The following is a 25,625-nucleotide window of genomic DNA, read 5'->3' on the forward strand; positions in this document are numbered from 1 at the left end:
GCGGGGGGCTGGCAAGTTGTCTGGAAGCTGTAAGTTGATCAGAAGAGACTCTTCAGCTCTTCAGTTTCAGATGTGATCGTGGTATTTGATTCTCTAAAGAGCTGACAAGGTTCCTGGTGAGGAGAGAGAATTTCAGTAGCCAAAGCAAGAAATCTTGGTTCTGATGTTGGAGAGGGCAAGCCCTGTGGGGCAAGCTGAAAAGTAAAGCATGGGAAGGTTTGGAGCCTAGATAACTGAAACACTCTTCTCCAGTAACTGTAGATACTGTGGTCTTTCACAGGAGAGCAGTGGACAGGAAGAATGTTTGTTTCCAGGCACTGGTGACCGGAGAAGAATAAATAGAACTAAAGGAGGCTTTAGGAGTTGTGTTGCTTTGTTAATGTCTTAAAAAAAAATAGCATCCATTTTTAGGATTCAGTGTACTAGAGGCTGAAAAGGAAAACACAGCAGGCATCTCTCCTTCCCCTGACAAGCTAACAGTGTTGCTTGAAAGAGGAGAACTGAGACATGTGGAAAGGAAAGGGAAAAAAGCAGTTAGAGTACTTGCAGTTGCATGTGTGCACACTGTTTAATTTTGTGTGTTAATTTAACAATATGGCACAACAGAGGCCCCCAAAGCCAAATTATGTTCCTCTCAGTCATCACCATGGGCACTCCTATGCTATCCTGTTTTTCAGGCTGAGGATCTTTGAAGGAAAATACCCAGTGGGATGCTGGTTCTCAGAGCAGTATGTATCCCACAGATGGGAGTTCACAAGCCAGTTTTCTGGCTGGAAACTTATACATGGATCTTGACAATGGAACATATTTATACAGAGTTCTGGTATGCTCTCTAGCACGTTGGATGTTTTGCTTCAGGCTTTGGATTCTTTGAGAAAACCTGCCCTACAGCCACAGTCCCTGCCCTGGTGAAATGCTAAGCTGCTTGTGCACTGTTGCTGACTCTTGTGATGGAGAGACACCTCTTGCCCCACCTGCATTATGATGCTTGCACTGTAAAGCACCTTGATTCCAAAGGAGGAGAGCCTGCAGTGCATGCACAGGATAAAATGCAGTGAGAATAAAGTAAATTACTCCTGTGGGTTTTTATTTTTTTAGTTGTTTATTTAAGAATCAAATTTCTGTGGAATTTTTGGAAGAACCTGTTCTGAGATTACTAGGCAGCGTTTTTCCAAACCATTGTCTTCATAATCTGTTTAGAATGCAGCTTTCACTGCCTTTCACTTCAGCTTCAGGCACTAAGTCCTGCAAATCACTCCTTGTAGACACATGCCAAGGACTGGGAAAATTAATGACCTTCTCTGTAGCATTTAGTTTAAATGACACAGAGATCTCTAGTAGAATCTGAGACCTCTAGGACAGCATTCAATTATCTGACTCAAAACATTGATTTCTGAGTTACTAATGGGATTGTGGAATAAGTAATTAGAAAACTGCTTGAATTTGGGTGGAGTTCACAGGAATGACAGCTACACCACGATCCCTGTCTAATTTTAAATCTCCATCTCAAAGAAAGGTGTTCAAAGGAAAAGGAAAAGTAGGAAATGTGTGCCAGAATTTTTCGACACAAACAAAACTTTTTTTTCTATTAACCTTTATGTTTTAGAAATGCACTATTTGGAATGAATAAAAACTGAAGAAACAAAACAGGGAAGCAGATACTAATTTGTAAAATTTCAGCCTAAACAATGGCAGGTTGGCTTAAATAGAGGAATTTATCATATAATGGCAAGTGTCTGGCAGCATGGTGAAATGTGATCCCACTCATTCTGCAAATAGTCAAATATACTGGATTTGAGTTCACATTTGTATTTACTGACAGCAGCGCTGGTTCTTGTGCAGATTAACAGAGGAATTGTCTTGCTTTGAAATCAAGAGTGGCTAAAGAACTGTTACAAGAGGGCTTTGCAGCCTGATCAAGGTCTGATATGACAGTACTTTTATTTAACCTGATAAATGCTGATCAAATTCTATGCTTGCATTTTATTTAGTAAGAATAATTATACTTGTATGTATATTAAAACCTGGTGCTCTGTTTCTGGCACTGGCAAAACCAAAGTTACTTTGTCATGAAAATTTAGGAGGAATAGGGATGATACTCCCAGAATATTCTCCTGATCTTCAGTAATCCACTTGTCAAAGGCTTTCTGAGCTAAGCAAAATGAGTTTATATTTACTAACCTTTACTGGACTTTTTCCATAACTTTTTTGTGTTATGTCTTGAGCTTTTGCAAAGTGTCTGAACGGGCTGTTGCAAGGAGTTAAACTGCAGATATGTTTAAAAGGCAGGTGCATTGCCTTCTCATACCTGTGTCCTTTTGTTTAATTTCACATCTCCAGCTATTTCATTGGAAAAGCTGCCAGACTGTTCAGCTTTCTGTCTCTCCAGCCACTTCATTTGAGGTGTACTTGCATGTTATTCATTTGCATCTCCCTTTTCTGCATCTGCATTGATTTCTCCAGAAACTCCACTTGCTTCTTGGAGCTTGACATCCTTTTCTAAACTATGTTGCTTCTTCACTGATATGTTTATTCTTATGTCCTCCTACTCACACCCCAGTTGTTCATTGATTGAAGTTAAGGCTTTCTTGCCTGGTGTAGATGTCAGGCTTACTATAGTACTTCACTGCATATTGGGTATTATTTTTTAGGAAAGAAATCACACAGGCAGCAGTCTGTGGTGTGTCTCCTCAATACAGTGCAAGAGCTACAATACAGTATGTAGCATGGCAAAGATACAGGACAAGGTGATAAATGAAAAAAGTAGTGAAACAGTTTCCATTCAAGGAAGGCCTAAGTTGGTTTAGACTTTTCAGCTCTGTGAGAGACTACAAAAGGGAGAGTAATGAAAACAGAGATTTCGTATCACAGACAAAATGATAAAGGAGCTGTGAGTGGTATTGATGGGATAAAGGGTGAGCAAAATCATTAGCTAAGAGGAAAAAGAAGTAGTGGGAAATGGGCTCAAAACAAGCTAATAGAGAGCTGTTGTTAATAAAATGTGAAATTAAGCTGTGGCACTCCTTGCCATGGGATGTTGTCAGTACAAAAGATTACATGGGCATGAGAGAGAGCTGCTAAAATAGTGGAAAAGGGGGGTATGAAATCTGTATAGATCTAAGTCCCTAAATCACAGGTGGTGATACTTCCCCAAAATACTGGGCATTTGTCTTCCTCATGATCTGCTGTTGGCTGTTCTTGGAGCAAGGCTGCTGGGCTGCTGGACTTTTGCTCTGGCCTGCAAGGACCATCGTTGTGTTGCAATGAGTATTCAGGGACCCCGAACCGGAACAAATCACCCAGAACTGGAACAAATCACCCTGGCTGAGCCAGATGCCTCGCTGTCACAGAAACCACGTCTGTCTCTGTGAACCTATATAGAGCCACTTGCAAACCAGTGAAGTTTTTTCCGTGTAAACTGAAAGCCAGTGTTGTGTTGTCTAGAAAGCCTTTTAATTTCCAGCCTAAACTTATTTTGATAAGCTTACACTTCCACTTCTTTGTTCCAGCTCTACTGACTGTCTCTTTGGTTTACTTATTAAGAACTTTAGTCTTTTTTTTTCCTTTGGTCAGATGTTTTGTTGTACTATCCCAGATAAGTTTTTTGTGAATATCTATTACCAGATTTATACATGGTGTTCCCAGCGAGATCTTGGTAGTCTGCTATGCTGGTGTCTTTGTATCCCTTCCTGCACTGAAAATACAGCTGCTTTTTTTGAATCATATTTTATTTCTTCTGAAACAGCTTTCTTTAGTGACTTTTTAGCTGCTTATAGGAGGGTTATACTCAAATTTTTTCCTTCTCTGCTGCTTCCAACTAACAGTTCATCACTTCTCAGCAGAAACCACTGTCTCTGAGAGCAATACTCTGTTGTTTGTTGTTCCTTTTCATCCTCTTTCTGTCCTTAAGATTTGTTACAATTTTTCTTGTGTGTTGTTTCAGTCTGCACTGTACTTCTGCTACCTCCTACTTTCATATTTTCTGCGTGTTTTTGTAGTGCTCACTTAAAGGCATAAAAAAATCCTAAATGGAAGTGTTGAATCAAAAAAGACTAAAGACCAATCTTGGCAGAAGTCCCTAGCTAACATCCTTCCACCTTTTTCTGAAAGAAATCTTTTGTCATCTCCTCTTGATCAGCTGCTTTTCCTGTCATAGTATTCTTGAACTAACTCCTCTCTTCTCAGCTCAACAAATTACTAGTGATAGTGTAGAATATTCCTTAGGAGTGAGACTAGAAATGTTGCGCTTCTTTTGTATAAAGACTCTTTGTAATGTTGAAGAAAAACTGGGTGTTTGACATGGTTCATTTTTTTAAAAATCGCGTGACATTTTGTTTGATTTTTTTTCTTTACCTTCATGTTTTCATTCTTTCATTGTAAATGTGCTCCAAGCAAGAGGCCATGCTATCATCATTAGTTGTATGTCCAGATAACTTTTCTCCACCTTTCTCAATATTGAAATGAGGCAAAAAAGTGTGTACTTGGATTTGATCCTCTTGTGAGACTGCTCCATCTCATCACAGCCTTGCTTCCTGTTAAATCAGAAGATAGTATTTCAGTATGAAAGGTAAGATTATGTAAGAGTGGCAGATGCTTTTTTTTTTCCTAAATTCACCTGTCAGAAGGCCCTGTGTTGGTCCCTGTGGTTGACAGCCATCTATGGTGCAGAGGACTGTAAACTTCTACATTTTTTTCACTCTAGTAGGAGTAGTGAGTTCAAACAGTTTCCCAGTGCTCTTCCTGTTGTGATTGTAGATGTTTGGCAGACTTAGATTGCACCAAGTTTGTTCAAGGAGATCTATGCACTGCCAATAATAATATGAACTTGGTCATTTAGCACCTTTCATCACCCCTGCTAAGGTGAGAGCATCTTGCTGTGCTGTGATGCTCCATTAGTCTGCTGTGCTCAGTCTGTTCCATCAGGTGGGTTCTTCTTGGATGTTGGGTCTGCAGGACAGAGCTGGTGCCAAATCCCCATGTTCAGCAGGGTGCTGAAATTGCTGCTGTTCCTGACTCTGAATGGCTACTGAATACAGTTAGTACCAAGAGACCACAGGAAATCTGTGCATGCTCTTGGAGCTAGAGATATGGGAATCCCAAACTGCTCATCCCTGTTCATGAGGTGGTTCTTCTCTGCTTCCTCTTGTGCTGGCACAAAGCCACTCCAAAGACTTAGACTGCATAGAAATGGTTGGAATTCTTTCTGTAGAGTTAATTTGACTGTTTTAGCTCTCTATGGTTAACTTGAATGTTTTAGCTCTCTGACCTGGCACAGAGTGTGGAAAGGAAAGGAAAGAGCAAAGGAAGGGGAAAGGGAAGGAGGAAGAAGCACTGAACTGTGTCAGTGTGGAGGCATGCTGAAAATAACTAAGTTCTGGGCAGACTAACAGAGTGCTGACGTGTGCTGTCTTCAGCGTGACAGCTGGACAGATGTGTCCATCTCTGATCCCAAAGCATTAGCCAAGATGCTGTGCCAGAGCTGTTACCCCTGCCTCTGAGCTGCTCGTGAATGAAAAGCTGAAAGCTCAGCTGCTTCTGCTGCACGCTCTGGCTTCCAGCAAGGACGTGGCTTGTGTCTGACCAGATTGGCACCTTGGCTGGGCATGGTTGCCTCTGCCTATGCTTGACCCAGTAAACAAGGTGCTTGCTTAGGTGCAGCTACCTAATTCTGGCTGCTTTGCTTTTGGGATTAGTTCCAGAGATGAGAAGGTAACTGCTGAAGTTGCTTGCCAAGGCAGCTATCAAATCTGATGACGGATCAGGCCTTGAGGTTAACTAACAGCAATTATCTTTACTGTAGCTATATCTATTCTGAGTGATTTTTTTTCAGGGGTTTGTTTTGTTTTGTGTTGAATTTTGTTTTGTTGTGAAAAGTTGATGCCTCAGACTGCTGGTTCATGTGTAATTCAAGGGAAATATCAGCCCTCATCTTGGCAAGTGCAGCCTTTTGGGTACAAACCTCAAAGTTGTGGTGACAAGTAGGGTAGCAGTGAGAAATTAAAATGTAAATGTTTGATACATTCTTGTGTTTTCATTTGGGAAAGGCTCCTCCAAAAGCATCCCTCTGCTTTGGTAAGGAAGCAAATGATTTCAGAAAGAAACATGTTGAAATCATCAGGCCATTCATTGTACCTGTTTTGGTAGTGAGTCTTTTTTCTCAGCCATTCATTTGCATAACCCTAGCTCTTTTTGACCGTTTTGTACCCTTTTCTTCAGCAGATGTTTCCCCCCAGCACTAGTCATGGTGGCAGCTTGTGCAAGGTGGCAGGACCGGGTGAGTTGGGGGAGAGGGATGGAAGCTGCAGGTCATAAATAAGTGTATTGTGTGTGGTTGACGGTATGTAGCAAGTGTGGTTTAGTAAGATGAGCTTCCAGCTCTTCCTGCAGAAGGGGGTGCACACCTTCCTTTACTCTGGCACATTTCTGTGAGGTGATAGGAGGCAGGAAAGAAATGTCATTTTTACGGCCGAGTTTCGGTATGTCCCTTTTTCATGTGTTCTTACTGATAGAAGGCTTGGGTGGCTGCCCCACTGTCAGACTGTACTACCCAGTGTTAGCTGGTCATGAATCCCTGCTTCGTGTTCACAGGTATTGCTTTTTTTCTTGAAGACTGCTCATGAGGGCAGTTACAAACACTGATGGAATGAGCATGAGGCTCCACATCTCTCTTTCCTCCCTCTGGTACTCAGATTTCAGTGAGTAGGGCATTTGCAGTTTGAAATTTGTAATTGTAACATTATCTGTCAGAAGTAAAGGGGAAAAAACCCTGCTAAAATAAGTAGAACACGCTAGATCTGCTTCAGATAAAGCTGTTATTATCATGTGCTATTAAACCAAGTGTTTTAAAGGATTAGTAGATACTATATTTTAAGAGATTGGTTAGTGGTAGGAAGTAAGGCTGCCAGTGAAATCTTTATTCTAGAGTCCAAATGCAAAGATCTCTTATTACAATTTATCTAGTTGTTTAGCTTTTCTTAACAGAGGATTCATAGGTCACAGAAACAAGTGCAGTATGAAATTTCATACTCAATGTCAGTCACCTGCTTTTAAAGAAAAATAGTTGTATTCCATCATTTCAGAAGACAACAGCTACTGCTTTTTGCTGTCAACAGATGCTCCTGTGTGTTTATATTTGTCTGTATCCTAAACTGTTTTGATTTTTGTTTTGTTATCTTCATTTTTAGCAGTAGAAGCCTTTACAGGCTCCAAAGGATTTCATTGGCTTTATTTCTAGACACTTTTCCCTAAGATAAGGTGACCATACCAGTGATGTGAAAAATCCTGTCTGCAGCATTGCCTTGCAATTCATTAACTCTGCTGCTTTGCCTCTGCTTGGCTTTGCTTCACTTTTTAGGCTCCCTTCTCTTCACAAGATCCCTGTTTTGGGTTTTTTTTTTAACCAACTTTTCATCTGCTACAGGTGAAGTGAAAAGAGAGCTTTCTTATAACTGTTTTATTAAGAGAGCCTTGTTGTTCCTAATCCACTGTAATTTGTCTTGGTTTCCTCTTCCTTAATCTCATTTTGCCCCTGTTTCCAAACCTCCTTACCTTCATGCTGATGACTCCTCCCTCCCTGATCTTGGGGTTTGGACGAAGCTGGGAGGCGTGGTTAGATGCCAGAAGCACTGGGTTATTACTTACACAGGGAAACTTCATCCTGTCTGACAAGCATGCTGTTTGTAGCCTTGAGGGTTATACCTGGAGGGCACTGAGTTTCCACTCAGAATTTAAGTAGATTAGATTATGTATACATATTTGTTGTGACTTGGCGGCTATCCCAGTGCCCGAGGTTTTAAAACATACACTTTGCTATACTCGAGGCAAGCTCAACTGCATGTTTTTAAAGATGCTCTGGGGAGATGGGAGGCTGCTCTTTGGAGTCCACAAAGGTCTTATCCTCTCTAGATCTGTACAACACAGGAATTCTGACTACTGTTCTGTTTAGTCGTGTATTTTGTCTTGGTATTAGGTGCTATCAAATGCCTCAGGGGGTGTATAACTGTAAGATACAGAGGAAATGATCCTCTCTTATTTAACTCTATGCTGATTTGTGTTTTGTCCTAGAGAAAGAGGGTTGCTATTATTTTTTCCTGAAGCCCTCTTGAAATGATATTATAATTTTGGATGATGCAGTTATCTATGCAAATCTTTTCTGTCTGACTGTAAGCTACCTTCTGGCAATTAATCTCACAGGCTAATACATTGCTGTTAAAAAACAAGTTGTGGCTGTTTATTTAAAATTTGCTATGCTGTGGCTTTATTGAGTCTCTATCCTAAGAACAGATGAAACCTGTTACTCTGAACCTGAACAAGTTACTCCACTGCCAATAATTTTAATAGTTTTATCTTGTTATCTTGTTAAAAAAAAATAAAAGAGAAAACCAAAACAACAAAGACACAAGCATAAAAATGCAGCCTCAAAATTCAGGTGCTGCAGATATGCTAAAGGGAACTGTGAAGTTAAAACAGCTGCATTTTATGAAATTCTGTTTGGTATGGCACTTTTCCTTATAAGGACCAATGACCAATTGTTTTGATTATTTAGAAGGAAAAAATTCCATGAGAACTGTTACTGAAAATTACTAACTTGGCATTTGTGATCTGTCACTCTCTTACAACATTTGATGCAATACTGAATTTTCGATAGCTGAAACATCCAGTTAGCTGCTCAGTGCTTCAGCTGTTCCTGTGTGACCTATTTGTTTCATTTTCTTGTAAATTGCTAATGATATCTGTAAATAAATACTCCTCCTTTTTGTAGTGATGTCTTCTTAATATCCAAGCCTTTGTAAACAAAGAGCAGCCTGTGCATCTGATAGAAATCTCCAAGACTCAGTTTGCGATGCACAGTGACCTACCCGCTTTGGCAGCAAGGAGCTGAAGTGATTCCTTGGGTTTTGCCACCAGAGCAGGGAAGCCTTGGAAGGAGGAGTGTGGCTCTGCAGCTGCTCATGGGCAGTGGAGGCTCTGAAAGAGCACGGTGGTTGGGGCTGCACTTTAGAAACAAGGAATGGATGGGTCTTGTTGGGAGAGGAGGGAAGACTTGACAGAGGTAGGCTGGATTTGGTTAAGTAGTTTTGTTTCTTTCTTTAAGCAAGGACTGGAAGTTGATCAAAGTGTGTAAGCTGATATGCCTTAGCTGCTTATGTGAGAGAGATGCGACCAGGACTTAGCAGATCTGAAATGTGCATATCCATCTGACCCATTCCTTTGGTGTCTTAGTGGCTTATAGAAGATACTTGAATACAGTAATTACAAATCCATTTGTGTTATCTGTTAGAGTAATCTCTTAAAGATAGAGGATGAGGAATAACCCATTGTGGGGTTTTTGTTGTTGTTTTTTTGGGGTTTTTTTAACATTATGAAATTCCTCTTATATACTGAAAAAGATTTTTCTCTAACAAACAGAAACTGCATGTAAAAATTTCCGGTCTTTACTTCTATTTTCCTTTTGTAAGTACGGAAACATAGGATTCACTCAAGCAGTCAATAGGTAGGATTGTCCCTTTGTGAACTTTAAAATGGATGAAGTGAGAAAGAATTTCCAGGCTGATGATTACTGAGAAATAATTAACAAATCCAATTCACTATGGCTTAGTCCCCAGTAGGATGTTACCTTGAATACAGTGCAGTTCCTCTTACAGCATCATGTGTCCGTGCTGAACTGAATTCTCAATGTTGCATCACAAAGGAGTATTTACTGTAATAAATGCTTGTTGTGGCGAGCTGGGTTCCACTCAAGGTTTTTTTGGATTGTTTGTAATGCACTGGAGTTCTTATTTCTTCCCACCTGGCTCACTACCGATGTCGTGCTTTGCTCCAGGATTGTTCTGAGTAGAGGTAGATGCTCCATACATGTTGGTAGGTAGGCAAGAGTGCTGTTTTTGTGGTGGAGGTTGTAAGAAAGTTGGTTATAATAATCTATTAGTTTTGAAGGGTCTGCTAATGCTCTGGTGGCCTCCAGTTCATATATGGCTGAGCCTGGATATGAATCGTAACGGGATGGGCAGGTACAGGTACACTCATAAATGAAAGAGAGAAAACACACCTGGACCTGGCCTCGGGAATGAACCAGCACAAGAGACCACAAAGGATATAGCAGAAGACAAAGAAACTCAGCAGGATTCTTGATCAGTGCCCTCATACGTGCTCAGGGCTGTGGTTTTGCAAGTGACATTGCCACCAAATCCAGGAGTGAATATTTCTTTTCTCTAATGGTACACAGTGCCACAGCAGAGGCCTGAGGTAAATGAATTAAAAAAAAAAACACAACAAACCAGCAAAAAAAAAAAAAAGTCAGTAGCCTCACCTCTACCATAGTGTCCTCCTGGCCTGGGTCTGCTGCAAAGCATTGTGTCTCCTCAGCTGTGAACAATACCCAAGAAACAGCTACAGGATCCTGTGGAGGCTGGAGGAGGAAACTGATCCGGTAAGTATTGCATGCCCAATTGCAAAATAACTTCACAGGAGGGTTTAAACTACTTTTTCTGGAGCATCGCTCCATCACTCAGGTAGCAGCCTTTCCCTTGCAATTTAACTTAGCCATTCTCAAACTTATGTCAGACTCCTGTTTTATTTATTTTCTGTGAGCTCTCATCCACACAGATGCGCTGTCGCTTACTGACCATCTCTGAACTTGTGCACTCCAACTACTGTCCCTCCATCCTTTCATTTCTCTTACTCTGTCATCCAGAGTATCAACCTTTACTGTCCCCTACCCCTCTTCTGGGTCTTTGCTCAGCTAGCCTTGCCTTCTTACCAGTCCAGCTATACAGAAGGACTTCTCAGAAACTTTCCTGTATCGGCTCCCTGATACCTCCCATGTCTTCTCCTTCCCCTTGTTCTCTGTGCTCTGTGCCTTCCATGTAAAAGACCTATTTCATGAGGAATAGCATCAAATTATCTTAGCTGCCCAGATCAGTTCTCCTTACTGTCCAAATCTTTGCAACTCTGTCTGGTACCTACCTTGCCCTGTTTGGAAAGTCTGGAGATCTCCAGAAGAAGAGTGCTGACCCTGCTCTTGATGTTGATGTCACCGTGGAGCTCACTGCCTGCTCCCTGCCTTGAGGGCCCTGAGGCTGTGAGGAAGGCAGAAAGCAGCCCAGCCCAGTGAGACACAGCAAGGAGCTGCCTGTGCCAGCTGAGCTGAAGCCATGGCATGGCTCACCTCCATGCTCCCTGGAGCTCTGCTCCTCAGGTTGGGTGCAAGGGGAGATAGTTTGAAGGCTGGAGGGAGTCATGTGCTCAGGGGGTGTGCACTGACATAGAGAATGGATGGTGTTGTATGGGACTGCTTCCTCCTGCTGCTGCCTGCACCCCTGCCTGTGTGACATCCTTCGGCTTAGCAAGTGCTGGTTTGCCTTCCTCCCAGTCAGTGACTGTCACATCTGTGCTGCTGACTCATGTTTTGTAGTTTGTCCAATACCTGACTCCACAATTGCAAGAGCTCTCAATCACACTTTGATACTTTTGCATGCTTTTTTCTTCACTCTTGTTCCCCTCAGTGAAATGTCATCTTCTCATCAGTCTTACTTCAAAGCTTTAATGATGTATTTCTTTGCTGTGCCAAGTCCCAGACATGATTCTTTTTCATGCCTCCTTTCTCTACTGATTTGATCTGTCATTTCCTCCTCGCTAATCACAGCCTTCCCCAGCTTTGGTTATGCTGCCCCCCTGCTCCAGACCTTAGTCATGCTCAGAGTGTTTATTCATCCTAGAGCAGTCTCAAATACAAAGCTGTGCTGTTGCAGAGTTTCATTTCTGTGCTCAGTCTTCACTCAAGGTGAAGTACACAAAGAATTTTGAACTCTGTGGTTATTCTGTATTTTCTGTGTGGTAAAATGAGCTTGTGTAGATCTAAAAGCTGCAACAGAAATTTCTTACCTTCACAGTGTATTTTACAGTAATCTTCAGGAGCCATAAAAGGAGTGAAAATAGTGTGTAAGAGGGGGGTTTGACACAAAAAGTGCCGGTAAAGGAGGCGTTGGGTTTTTGTTTTGGAGTCTGGTTTTTTTTTTCCCTCTAAGGAAATGACACTAACAGTAACACTCGTGGATGAAACTTGTTGATAGGTAACCTTGCAGTGCATTATCACCATTTGCCTGTTGTCTTTATAAATGAGGTCCTTAGGTCTCCCAGGAGAATTTGTTAGGGAGTGCTGTCCTTCAGCATAAGGACAGTGAGTTTCCCATGTATGCAGTTAAATATGTAATGCATACTAGTTTTTTCTTTAAAAACCAACAAACAACCAAAAGCAGAACTCTTTATACTCAAATTCCCTATCCAACAGTGTCTGACTATTTCAAGTTTTGAAACAATAGCAACCAACTTAGCCCATTACGTATGTCTCAGAAAAACCTACAGCAGCATATGTAGTATGTGGAAGTAATTTGGAAAGTATCTTGCAGTTTTGAAGGGCACACGGTGAAAAGAGAAACTGGAAGAAAAGAGTCTAAATGTGGTCATGAAGGAGGAAACTAGTTAGCAGTACTAAAATAGACTTAGTATTGAGTGGGGTGACTAGTAACATCTTTATTTTTTCTGATTTCTCTTAGCACATAAAAAAGCTGCAGCCCATATGAAGAGGGAATTAATAGCTAAAAGATAGCCATCAGATTTCAGAAGATAAACAAAAGGTGGATCTGAACCTTGAAATTGTCAGCTCAGCAAAAGCAGAATGGTGAAAGGAGGGTTTCCTGGAGAACCCCCAGAAGATTGTGATGGATTATGCATTTCTGGAAGGGGACAAGAAACAGGCAGTGCAAAGGTGCTAAACCTAAACAGTTCTAACAAAACACTGGTCAAGCATTTTATCTTCAACACCCTGCAAAACATAGAAGGTATTTCAGATTGAGACCTCTATGTCAGTTGAGCTGAAATGTTTCCTGACTACTCTGATTCTTATGTATACCATCTAGAGGAGCACTCTGTGCAAGACTTGCTTTGTTTTTAAGGTTATTATTTTTCACTGAAAAAAATTCACCATCAGCTAAATCAGTAAATAAATCATCTCTCTAGACGCCTGTTTGAAAAATGAATTGAACACATAACTATTGTAAAATTCATCTCTTCATAACTTTTTAAAAATAAAATTAAACTAAACATACCTTTTTGATTGCAAATTTTTTTGCTAGCCTAGAGCTCCTTTCCCACAGCGTGAAAGGAGCTCAAGCGTCTTGTTGGAGAGCACTTTAGAGGAAGACATTCTCTGGGATTCACAAAAGCATCTCTATTTCATGTTTCCATCTGCCCTCCAGAATTTTTTCCCATAACATGCATGAAACATTGATGCATACCATACAGTCATAAGACTATTTTTATTCCATCTTTTTTGTCACCATCTTCCTTCCACCTTTCTGGAAGCCTGCCCTGCTAGCAGTTTGCAGCTGTTCAAGGCAAAGTCTTGCATGTGTTTTTCTCACATCACTTAATGTAGGCTTGAAATCAGGGAAGCAGAGTCTACTAAGTTGCTTTAAAAAAAAGAGAGTTTGTAAGTGGCCGGGTGTCTTAGACTGTGGAGAATAAAATTTACATTTCAGGAAATTCGGGTCTTTCATTGTAGATTAGCCAGTGTTGGTGAATGCTTACTGTGGTAAACTGTGGCCAGCAAGACTGAGCAAGTCTTAAGCCAGTGTGTTTGGAGGTGGAGCTGGGACAGAGGAGGGGAACATGTATGCATTTCACAACCTGTTTCTGTGACAGCAGGGACCCCTATCCCTGTCCCTTGACATGACATGAAGAAATCTTGTGCTACTGTCAGCCTTCCTGGCTTGCTTGTCCTGCCAATAATATGATGATTATCTTGTGATTTAATGGTAAAGTTGTTTGGTGACCACATCGTTAGGACATTTCATCAGGCTGACAGGAACTCCCAAAATGGTTTTCTGTTGGTGGAGCCCCAGGACAAAATCTGTGTGGACTTCTGGCAGATTCTGGCTTTGCTGGCTGAAGCTGATCCAGTTGTTGCTTCTGGTCACCTGAATCCAAATATTGTAATCCGGGTGGCTATTCTGGATACTAACTGCCTGCCTTATCTCCCACTGCAGTGTTCAGTTGTGTAGCTCTAAATTATGCATGACTGCTTTCAGTTGTTCACTAATCTGGCATCAAATCTCAGAATTCTTATGCATTGAGTTGTGCATCCCAAATTGCATTGCATGGCATCACAGTGCTCTGAAGCAGAATGCTCAACATGCCAAATGGGAAATTGGAACAAATACAGAGCTATGTACTTACCTTGTTCACAAGGATGCTCTGGTAGCAACAGGGCTTGTGGGGGCTCTGAGTAGTCACTCAGTCAGAGTAAGCTATTTAGGTGTGTACTAACAGCATTGCACAAAGCTGGTACATGAACAGAGTCAGAAATACATTTGGTGTCTGTGCTGTGCAGTTTCAGAAAGGCTCACTGGTTGCAGCTTTGAAAAGGGATTTTGGCATTACCTTAAGTATTCTGCATTTTCAGCTAACCTTCCCTAAGGCTTTTGTATTTTAGCTCATAAGGTCATTGATACCATCATCCAGCATCACAGTTGTAGCAGTAGTAGCAAAAGCAATCATGGCTGGATGAGCACTTCCTATTTACTGTAAAGCTACAATAATCTGTGAAGTATTTTCTTTTCAGATAGAACCCCAGTTCCTTGACTGTAGGTTGTATTAGAAGTGACTGCTTGGAAATATGTCATTCTTTCTTGTTGCCTTTCTTGAGGCTGGGATAAGAGGCAGGGGAAAGAGAGCAACCATGATCATCAGCATTTCAGTTGGAATAGCTCCAGTAAATAATATGGTTAAAAGAAATCCAAGGTTACAAAAAAACAGTGCTAAACCCTGTCACAGGTTTTGCCCCCAGGCAATGCTGTTTTCACAGTGTGACTCTAGGCAGGACTGGGCTTTTGCTACAGGCTCTGCACTACTGCCTGGTCGCCACCTATACCCAGGATGTGGTGTTATGTAGTGGGGATACTACCCTGTCCCTCAGTCACTTTATATCTGTCCTGCATGAGTTGTGGTTTTGTTCCAGAATTGATCTTCTCAACCATCTAATGTAGCATCATGAGAGAAATCAGCTCCTGTGGAAAGCCTTCTCCTAGCACAGTCCTTGTAGCTTCTATGACGTATTGAGATTTTTTTCAACCACCAACTTGCCCCTCTTATTTGAGCTTGTGTAGGACTAGAGCAACAGTAACCCTCTTACTTGAATGATAGCTGAAACTGTTAAAAACATCTTTGGTTATGATTTGTTAGGTAACTGTCTCAAAAAGCAAAACTTAACACATATCCAATCTATTTGTGTTCTGCTACCTAATTACATTGTCCAAATGGTACATGTTTGAGTATTCAGGTTCAGAAAAATCTTCTGAAATGCAAGTATGGAAAATCATGGTTTCAGGGGTAGTCTGGGCCAGACAGACCTGTACCAGGCAAATCTGAAATCTGCATTTGGTTGGTAGATGCTATAATAAAGCATAGCATTGATGGCCAGCTGCATAGGAATGATAATTTGAGAAGAGTCAAAGAAGAATTTGTGAGGAAGTCCTGTCTTGGGCAATTGGAGTTTTTGGGAGGATCAGCAAGAAGTAAAGATGTTCTGGTTAAAAAATCAAAGTGAAGTTTATCAAAAAGACTTTTTAAGGAAACTAGGATGATGTAAGAGGGGAGGTCTTTGCATAAGTAAATTACAGTCTAAGAGGTACAGTCAAAAGGTAGAAGGCCAATTCTCAGTTAAAGGAGGGTCCCAGTTAATTTCCACAGAGATCTGTGGAGCATGTTCATGCATGGGATCAGTAAGGGGATGAGCAGTTGGGTGAGCAACTTTGCTGTGAAGAACAGAGCTAGCTGTAGAGAACAATGGAGGGACATTAAAGTGCTGAGGACTATGCAACAAAATGGGTGATAAGATTCAGTGTAGATAAATTATGACCATAACTAAGAAGGATAACTGGGCAGAACAATCCCTTTTATATATTGGATTAAGAGTTTGTGCTGAGTATTACCCTTGAGGAGTAAGATTTGGGAATTGTGATTGGTGATCATGTGAGATCATGAACTCATTGGTCACCAAAACACAGTCCAAGTATAAGAGTAAAAAAGTACAGAATAAATTTTGAGAATGTCATTACAAGAGTGAATGTTCGAGTTGCTTCCAAGTTGTGTGTATTTCTGGAGCCTTCAAAGGTGTATTAGAACTAGAAGAAGCTTAGAGAAGATCAGTAAGGATTATGAGCTACATAGGTGGCTTCCATTAAAGAACATTTCTGTAAGTTGGGACTTTGGTCTGAGGAAGTAATTAGTTGAGAGCAATGTTGTGGACATGTGCAGAGCAAGGAAGATGAATACTGACCACTGCCTTTCAAACAAAAGCATGCTCAGTTAGGAGGGAAGGGACATTCAGTGCCTTCAAAAATAAGAGGTTCTCCATGAAATCAGTGGTGGAGAGACCTATGGGATGACTTGTTAAACATATGTTGTGGTTATTATTAAAAATGATGTGGTTTCCAGGAGAATCATGGACTATTGCTTGGAAGGGTGATGTGCTCAAAGTTGCTAAACAGAAACCACGTATGGTTCAGAAAGTCCCTGACATCAAAGGAGTGGGTGGTCTGAAGAGAACCAGAGAAATATCACACATCTGTGATCTGTCCTGTACTTTTGGCTATTACTGAAGATAGAATACTGGCCTAGATGTAGCACTAATCTTGCCCTCACACCCATGCTCATTTGGAGATGTCTTGTGGCAAAGGAAAATACTTTTCCTTAAAAATATCAAATTAGTTCCTGACCATATTAGTGTATAATCTCATGTACCTTTGGGTTGTGTGTTCATGCTTGCATGTGCATCTACGTGATCTCCTTTCCATTTTATTATAAAAATAGTGTGGAGATTAAACAGTAACCAAAGCTTGTTTTCACAAAAGCATTATTACTTCAAAAATGGGTCCAGATTATTCATGAGGAAGAGGGATGGTGGTGGTGGTGATGGTGTGATTCCAAAACACACAAAAACACTTCCACAGGTTTTAAAAATTCTAACAGTAATTACACTAACAGCGTTATTTGTATCACAGTCTCTCCGAAGTTTTTAGAAAAACATCTATGCAGTACCGTGGAGATTCTTAAAAAGTCCATAAAACCACAATCATCAGATGGGTTAGCTCTAGGCAGCTCTTGTTTCCTTTAATTTAGTATATAACCAGGAATCCTGTGGAACATTTAGTAACCAAAACTGAGCTCTCAAGATTTAAAGTGGACCTAAGTAATCTGAAACATGGAAAGCCCACAAAGAGATGCTGGATGCTATTGTGATTTTTTTTCTTTAAATTACAGACTATTAGGTCATGCTAAAATAAACATTAGTAAGTTCATGTTCTACTTTTCCAGAAACTTAAGGGGAAAAAAAAGGACAAGCATGATAGAATTTTTTCTTCTATATTCTGAAAAAAAGTTATGTAATCCTTTTTCTAGTGTAGCATATTATAAGAATGAGTTGCTTTCTAAAATTAAAAAGCTAGTTGTCCAAATTTCATGACTGTAGTACAGCTCTCAGAATTGCATAGAATTATGACAATGAAAAGAAACATTAAACTTAATAGTCATATCTATATAAATACCTATTTTTCTATGATGGTTACTGTCCCACAGGAATCTAGTGTGTTTTTTCCTCCAGGTACTTGCTTTATTAATTAATAAAAGATACGTATATTTAACAGATGTTTACTACTGAAATCCCTGTGTTTACTACCCAGAGGAGAAGAAATACATTTAATAATTTTAGTGCATTTGTTTCCATTGCTACCCAGATTTCAGACTGGTTTGAAGGGATTTTTTTTCTTGCTCTACTGCCTGCACTTTCTGTAGGTTTCTCTGTTTTGTGGGTGTTTAAAAAAAAACCAAAACAGCAAAGCCTTAAATAAAATCTAATATTGATGAATCTTGCATTTTTCTGTCTTCTATATTATATTCTTTTCAGCATAATCATCATTCTGCACACAGTAGATATTAGTAATGTGCTGTCACCTACAGTAGACTACAATGGTTGCCTAGTTTCAGTTTCAGTGGTTATGTTATTTCATTGTGTCCTAGATGTTAGGCTGTTTCCCTCAAGGGGGAACTCTTATGTGTTATTATCTCTAAGTCATTCTTATGTTTATATCTAAGATCGCTGGAGAGATATTTTCACTGTTTTGCCCACATCATCCCATTTTCCTGCAGCAGCTTTTGCAGGCAGTTCTCCTGCTGCATGCCTGGATTTGGGGATTTGGTTGTGTCTTCCTGCAGCCTGTGCATGTTCTCACTGCTGTCCTGCCATACTCCCTCAGCCACCCCTCTGCACTGTAGGCTAGAGCTTGAATCCTTGGAGCAGGATTTCCCTGAATTGGGCTGTGTGCTATAAGCAGGTCCTGAAGTTCAGGATAAAATAAATACAGCCTTTTATGTATTTTTTTAAAAACCCACACAGCAAATCTATCTGTTCTTTTGTGATGAGTTTGCATATGTGTGCGTGCTGCCTTTACGAGAAGCACCGCTGTACCACAGGGCCAGTGCCTGCATCTTTGAATGGTTCTTTGCAGTTGTCTGAAAATGCAGATGGCCAGGTGGCATCACCCACCTCTCAATGCCATCTTGTGCCACCGGGGCCTCACTGTTGGACCCCTTTGTCTTTTCACATTGTCTGTCAGCTTATGAGAGAAGAGGAGCTGTAAAAGCGTGGCTGATTCCCAGCTGCTCTGAGGTAGGGTACCTGCCAGCTCTCCCCCCTCACTGCTTGCCATCCAAAAGGCCACAGTGCCAGATACAGGGCTCTGGGGGCCAAGATCTGTCCCTCCTGTCATTTGGCAGTGCCTTATTTTTGGACAATTTTGCCAGGTGTCTGCACATGTTACTTGCTGTTCAGATCTCTTCCAAATTACACAAAAAAGCAGACAGAAAATTAAATTTCACTTTGTGAAAGTGCAGGTATGAGCCTCTCCTGGCCTAGTCAGACTTCATAGCCAAACTCACTTTCTGTTGTCTCACCCAAGCAATGCCCATTCTTCCTTTCTGCCCTCCAGCATCAGTGCCTCAGCTTAAGTTTCCAGATGTAGGAGCACAGAGAGACCTTCATTGCCCCTTTCCCTCTCCACCCCTATTCAGCCAAGACCAGATGGGAGAGGATCAGCATCTTCCTACCAAAGCCAGGATTCTCTTTCTAAGTATGAGCAAAGGTAGAAGGCTCCCTCAGCTGTCTCTTTTAAAAAGTGACATGCTGTTCAAACAAATGCAGATCAAATGGCCTGCCAAGCACAAGCAGGGAGGTAGACCCCTGAATTAGTCAGAAGACTTGATTTTAATTCAGCTGGAGAAAGACACCCTAAAAAGATTGAAGCATCAATACTTCAACATCTTTGTATGGATTTTTCTTACCTGCTTGACTGTTTCCATTGGTGGGATCAGCTTCTCCATCTGAGATTCTCCCTTGCGGAAAGTTAATTCTAAGAGGGAGAATTCTCTCTAATTTCTCTCTGAAAGTCGTAGGTGGGAAGTTGGATCTTCTGCTGCCTGCAGCTACTCTGAGTTGAAGTGTCTGCTGCAAAAAATCAAGTGTTTTTCTATGGAGCCAGTCAGACCTCCTGCTCTCTCTGAGGCCTGTTCAAGTGTGCAGTAGGCACGTTGGTCCTTGTTGATCCAGGAAGGGTGTCTGAGCCTGCAGGGCAGCAGGTCCCAGCATGCTGTCCTGGAGCAGTGCAGGCACTCTGCCACTTCTACCCTCGGCCCCTTCCAGCAGCTAAATCAGCAGGAGGAGGATTGAATCTGCTTCCCCACAAAATGGAACTGCCTGGTGAGAGGCTTGTGTGTAAGCTCACAGCACCGGGAAAGCCAGAGATGCCTACATGGTGCTCCTTCTTTTTGTCACCTTAATGTAGGGCTACATTCTTTCATCTTCAGGAGCTCTGGCAACATTTGTGCCATTTTAAGAGCTCCAGCTGAACGGGGATGGGGTTTGTAGTTGGAGTCATAGAACAGTTTGGGTTGGAAGGGACTTTAAAGATCATCTAGTACCAGCCTTCATGCCATGGGCAGGGACATCTTCCATTAGACCAAGCTGCTCAAAGCTCCATTTAACCTGTCCCCTTGAACACTTCCAAGGATGGGGCCTCCACAGCTTCTCTGGGAAACCTGTTCCAGTGACTGCCTCTCTACAAATGGAGGTGCTGTCTCATAGTCATTTTGGCTCTTCTGAGCCACAATGATGAGATCAGCTGTCTCTTGCTGATGATTTCACCAACTCAGCTCCCCCAGCTGTCCCTGATTGCTCCAACAGAGCAGATTTCATTTGTCAGTACTTTTTTGTCAGGTGACTGCCTGTCAGTGCTTTTAAGACTATTAGTCACCTGGTACAGAAAAGAAGAAAAATCATTACTTATGCTACAATAATGGTGGCTCTTCTGGTACATGGGCAATAGAGGCACCAGAAGTCATCTATTGTCCTTTACTCTGAGTGGGTCTTTACTGTTGGCAAACCTGAGAGAGGTTGGACTGGGGCATCCTGAGATTAGTTTGCTCCATTACCACCCTGAGCAGCAGCAACTCCTTGCTTCCTTGGGTTGCATTTGTTCATCCTCTTTTCTTCCTCAACTAGGATGCCGGTCAGTGTTTCAGCTTTCCAAACCTCACACCACAATTGCAGCTAGGACATCAACTCTTGCCCATGTATTGCTCTCCCATGCCCCTGCTCCCCTTCATCAACCACAGCAAACCTTGCCAGCTCAAGTCACATCAGCACCCAAACCCCTGAGGTGGGAGCAGTGGTTCGGGAGCAGCAGGGCAGAGGGAGGTTGCCAGAGCAGCGCGTTGGCAGCAGTGGTGCGGGCCATTGGGTTTGTGCCACGGTGTGAGCCAAGGGCAGAGCTGGGAGCTGCCACTGCTGCTGGCTGTGCTAGGTGGGGCAGTGGTGGCACTGCTGGGGACTCCTTGGCCTTGTGCAGAGCTCAGGTGGTTCACAGGCACAGCCTGGATGGACATTACTGACTTCAGAGGACTTGGTCCTGTCCGTGTGAGTACGTGCTCACCTGGGATCTGTGCGGACAGCACTGCTTAAAGAATCACAGTTCCGTAGGGTAAGTAACCGCTTTCCATTTTGTTTCCTTAAAGAAATATTTGAAACCCACGATGACTCTAATGCTGTTAACTCCTTACTGAGTTCTACCATTAATATGATTCCAATATTTCTAGGACCCTTCCTTTGGTTTAAAACTGATTGATTTCAGGAATTGAAGCTAGATTTGCTGTTTTGTATAAAAGGCGAAATGACAAATACTGTGTTCTCAGTACTGTGTTCTCATTATTGCTCTTTTATTTTGAAAGAAAATAACCATGAAACTGCTGTTTTCCTTTACTGTGCTTGAACCCTCTCAAGTATGAAACACAAGTTAGGAGCAGGATTATTGGTTATATTTCTGTATTGTCTTCATTATCCTTTCAGTTGAGATTCCAAATGTTGTAAAATATTTTCAAGTGTAACTATCAGATTTTTGAATAGGAACTGTGAATTTGGGGGAAAAAGTGCTACTCTTTTTAATAATAAAAAGGAATATATTATTTTATATTTTATATTATTTATCTTCCACCTAAGGGTTTTGGGGCACTTTTTTTTTTTAGTTGAAATTGAAATATTATCTAACCTCAATTATCAGGATGTTTGGAGACTTAGCAAAATTAGTGCTTCACAAATTATGGAAGATCTGTAAATTGTAAGAATTCTAAGAATTCTGACAAATTAGAGAAGTTGTGTTTTGTTATACCCAAGCGTTATACCCATGTGCTTTGGGCACATGCATGTGACAATGCATTTTGTAGTGTGATGCGTCTCTGCTTCATGTGGAGAATACTTTGAACTTTGTTATTCATTAAAAATTCTTCCTACCTCATCTGGGTGAAAAGCTTAGTAACACCATGACTATAAGCAGTTACAAGGAGAGTAGTACATCTTTGTCCAGTATTATGCCTCAGACATTTTTTAACACCAAAAGCTTCTGAGAAAGGTGGTCTAGAAATCAGCATTGTCATGGACAACTATTGTCTTCTGTGCATAAGGAAAAGTCTTTTATCCAATAGCATGCTTATTGTTGTAAAATAGGAATTATTTTATCTTTTCACTTAATCCTGTCAAATGGAGTAAATGTTTTCATTATTCATGCAAACGTAGCCCCTTTTGTGTGTACATTGTTGAGCTCTTTATATAATAAAGGCCCTGTAGAAATTGAGATCCCACTAATTGTAGGTGTAGCATTGCCCTCACCTGGATCCACTGCATTGTGATTTTGCTGAATTTGTAAGGTAATGAATGAATGAATGAGAGTACCTCACTGTTCTCCTTCATTCCCCTCAGCATTTTAGCTACATCATGTGTCTATCTTGTTTATTTACTTGTTCCAGCTGCTTCATTTTCCCCTGATTCCATAGTTCTTCCATGTCTCTAGTGGCCTGTCCCTGAGGTCATCTGCTTTTTGCTAGAGTGACTTTAGATGTGTGGTGAGCATTGAGGACTATAAACATTTAAGAGAAAATGTTAAATGCCGCTGAGAGGACTTGATAATATTTTAACAGGATTTGTTGGAGTCTTTTTTCCAAACAGGAAATAGTCTGTAAATGTGAATAGTGAAGGAGCTAAGTCCATGAGGACTTAGTCCGTTATATCCATGTGTCTGTCTTTAATATTGTCTACCTAACAATAGTAGTGCATTAGTAGAAACACTTAACAATAGTAGTACCTCAGTAGAAATATCTGGGGAATGAAACTTTTCCTTTGTGATGGTGGAAGATGTTGATATGGGCATTGCAGGGGAATGGATTTATAAGGGTCTTGCTGGGAGAGGAGGTAAGGAGTCATCATCATTTTCTCCCTTAAACAAGATGATTTGGGAACCCCAAAAAGTGGAGGTGAGAGTTGTGCTCATTAGTTGAAAACAGAGCTTTGTGTTTGAGTACTGGAGCTGTTTCTGTCTCCTGCCTGTATGTACAAAGCCCCACATAAATGTTCCTCAGCCATCAGAGAGCTTCAGTTGGTTGTTCTGAAGCACTTCTGACATCAATAGGTGTTTAGGGACACCTGTTTGCTCGCATTCACACCCACCAACACAGGATGCTGGGGCTGTGTAGAGCTGAACTTGGTATCAAAAGGAAGAATGATTTCTGGAATGAATGGAAAGCCAGAAGGGAAAATGTTTTGTGTGGGGGGAAGAAACATTACATTACTACAGGGCTTCTGCCAAACAGCTTCAGCCTGCTGTGGGGTATGTATAGGGCTTTGCCCTTACACATCTGGAAGAATTGGACAGGATAAACCTCCCCATTACAATGAGGCACTGAACATGTTTTCTGTGTATAGCTGTGTCATCCAGGAGGCCTTCTAGCAAGACAAGGAAGACCTGCTGCAAATTTACAAAAGGATGATGGCAGGGGAAAGGGAGATACAAGGGAAATTCCAAAAAGGCCCTCTCGGTTTGCTCAGGCGTACCTAGACTTGTCCTCCTTTGAGATTTACCTGTAGCATGTTCATCATTAAGAGGTTTTATTATTTTTTTAAAATTAATTTTATTTTCCTTTGCAGGTCACCTTTTAAGCTGCTATTTCCTGTATAATTAAGCAGAATGAAGGCATTAGGTTCTAGTAAATTTGGGCCTAATCCAGAATCTTCTCTTATTCAGTCCTTTCTGAGTAAGAAACTCAAGTCTGGGCCCAGCATTTCACATGTTTTGCTGTTACATCTAAATTATTTGTGGTCTGTGGATTTTTATTTTTTTTTAACTACATGAAAACTCCTTTGCTTTTGTCTAATTTTATCTCTTTATGTGTCACTGTCCACCATAGCATTAGTTGAAATTATGTAAGTATACTGCAAATTGAAGTGCATAATTGCTACTGATAATGCAAGAATGATTCCTACAGTTTATAATTAACAGTATATAATGTTCTGTGCATGGGTTGGATCTGTCCCTTTTAACTTTTCCTTTCTGATTCTTTCCAATCCCTGGTCTTGCTGCATCAGAGCCTTTATGAATGCGCTGGTTTCGCTGGAGTCTAGTCCATTGTTCCTTTTGTTTTTCAGACCAGTAAAAATGGGAAGTACTGGATTCTGGTTTCCTCCAAGAAGAGTCAGCGGAACTGGTTAAGACCAAAATCTGAGGACTTTAGTGGGCAAACATCAGGTGTGCATTGAGCAAAGGCTGCTTTAATCCTCTTTAAGTATATGCTTCTTTAAAAATAGTATTATATATAAGCTTTTGTGTAATGTGTTTGTTATATTTGATACTGCATATAATCATTCATCCTGCAGTTGTGAAAGCACCAGTAAGAATGTGGATTTTAAATGATAATATGTTGAGACACAAGCAGGCAGTATTACTCATAAAATTCTTTCAGCTGGTCTTTGGAAAATTTAATATTTGAGGATCAGTGTTTTTTTAAAGTTTTATCTCCATTGCTCAGTCTATATATCCACATCCAAAAAAAGGAAAAAAAGTGGTTATTTGCTACTCAGAGATCAATACTGACATTCTTAATTGCCTCACCTATTGAGAAGTGATACTGAGATAATAGTGCATACGTGTTCTTTGATAGAACTCTGTCATTATGAAAGATTGGATCCACACTATATTTGTTCTAGTGATGCATTTTTAAGGACACTTAAACACAGTTCAAAGTCAGCTTAATTAGTTTTGATCGTAGAGGAGCAAAACCCAAATTATTCATCCCTGTGAATGTTCTGACTGGTACAGCAGCTAGGTTGCCTGAAATTTTGGAGAAAACAACAGTGATCTTTTATTGGCCTGAATGTAGGATGGTCTCCAGCCTGAGATGTGATCTTTGCATTGAGAAAAGGAGTGAGAAATTGTCAGATGTTAATTTGTTAAGCTTAATATGCTGTTTCATAGGCTGCTATTGACATCACATCAGATTCACCCTTCTGCATGGCCTCATATCTCGCAACTCCCCAGCTTGTTGCACCTTCAGTTCCTTCCCACCCACCCCAGTGTTACCAGCTCACCCCTATCCTCATGTCCTTAGATATTCCCCATGCCTATGCAGCACTCCCTGAGCCTCCCTAGCCCCACACCCCCATCCTGGTTCTGTGCACTCTCCCTCCCTGAGGTGGCTCATCCTCCTTCCCTGTATCTTCCCTGCTGTCCCTGCTTCTCTTGTCACTGTCTGGGCACAGACTCTGCTTGCTGCTGAGCTGAAGCAGTGCCACTCTTATGCAGCAGACTGTGGAGGCTGTTTCTTTGCCTTTTCTGCTAATCCTGCCTTCCCTGTCTCAGGCTAGGAATGGATTTGGCAGGGGGGCCAGAGGGGCTGGATCCCTTGTACCCCATTGGGGCTGGAGGTGTGCCCTGGCCATGCAGTGAGGGCTGTGACTGCTGTGCTCTCAGCTCTGTGTGGTGCATCTCATGCAGGTGCCTGTGTGGTATACTTGCAAAGTACCCTGTACAAGTGTAGGTCGGGTTGGATTTTTCTTCTCCCCCCTGAACTTCATTTGTCAAGAGAGATTAAACTAAAACAAAATTTTGTTCTACATTCAGGCCAATATGCACTGAAGACCAGTGTGTTCATTAACAGAAGAACAAAATTAATTTTATTAATGTATATTCTGATTA

The 25,625-nt window shown here is 41.2% G+C and overlaps 1 protein-coding gene across 2 annotated transcripts in view; it reads left to right on the plus strand.

The window, feature by feature from the left end:
* PLAG1 (PLAG1 zinc finger) overlaps positions 1-25,625 on the plus strand; it is a 48,797-nt gene that overhangs the window by 16,827 nt on the left and 6,345 nt on the right. For both annotated transcript variants that reach the window (XM_054284982.1, XM_054284983.1), the window contains exon 2: positions 24,080-24,179. The gene's annotated coding sequence lies outside the window, so the exon portion shown is untranslated. The remainder of the gene's footprint in view (positions 1-24,079; positions 24,180-25,625) is intronic.

Source organism: Melozone crissalis, unplaced genomic scaffold (assembly GCF_028551555.1).
Source record: "Melozone crissalis strain CALT ecotype California unplaced genomic scaffold, PUWL_Pcris_2 ptg000042l_1, whole genome shotgun sequence".
NCBI classification, from domain to species: domain Eukaryota; kingdom Metazoa; phylum Chordata; class Aves; order Passeriformes; family Passerellidae; genus Melozone; species Melozone crissalis.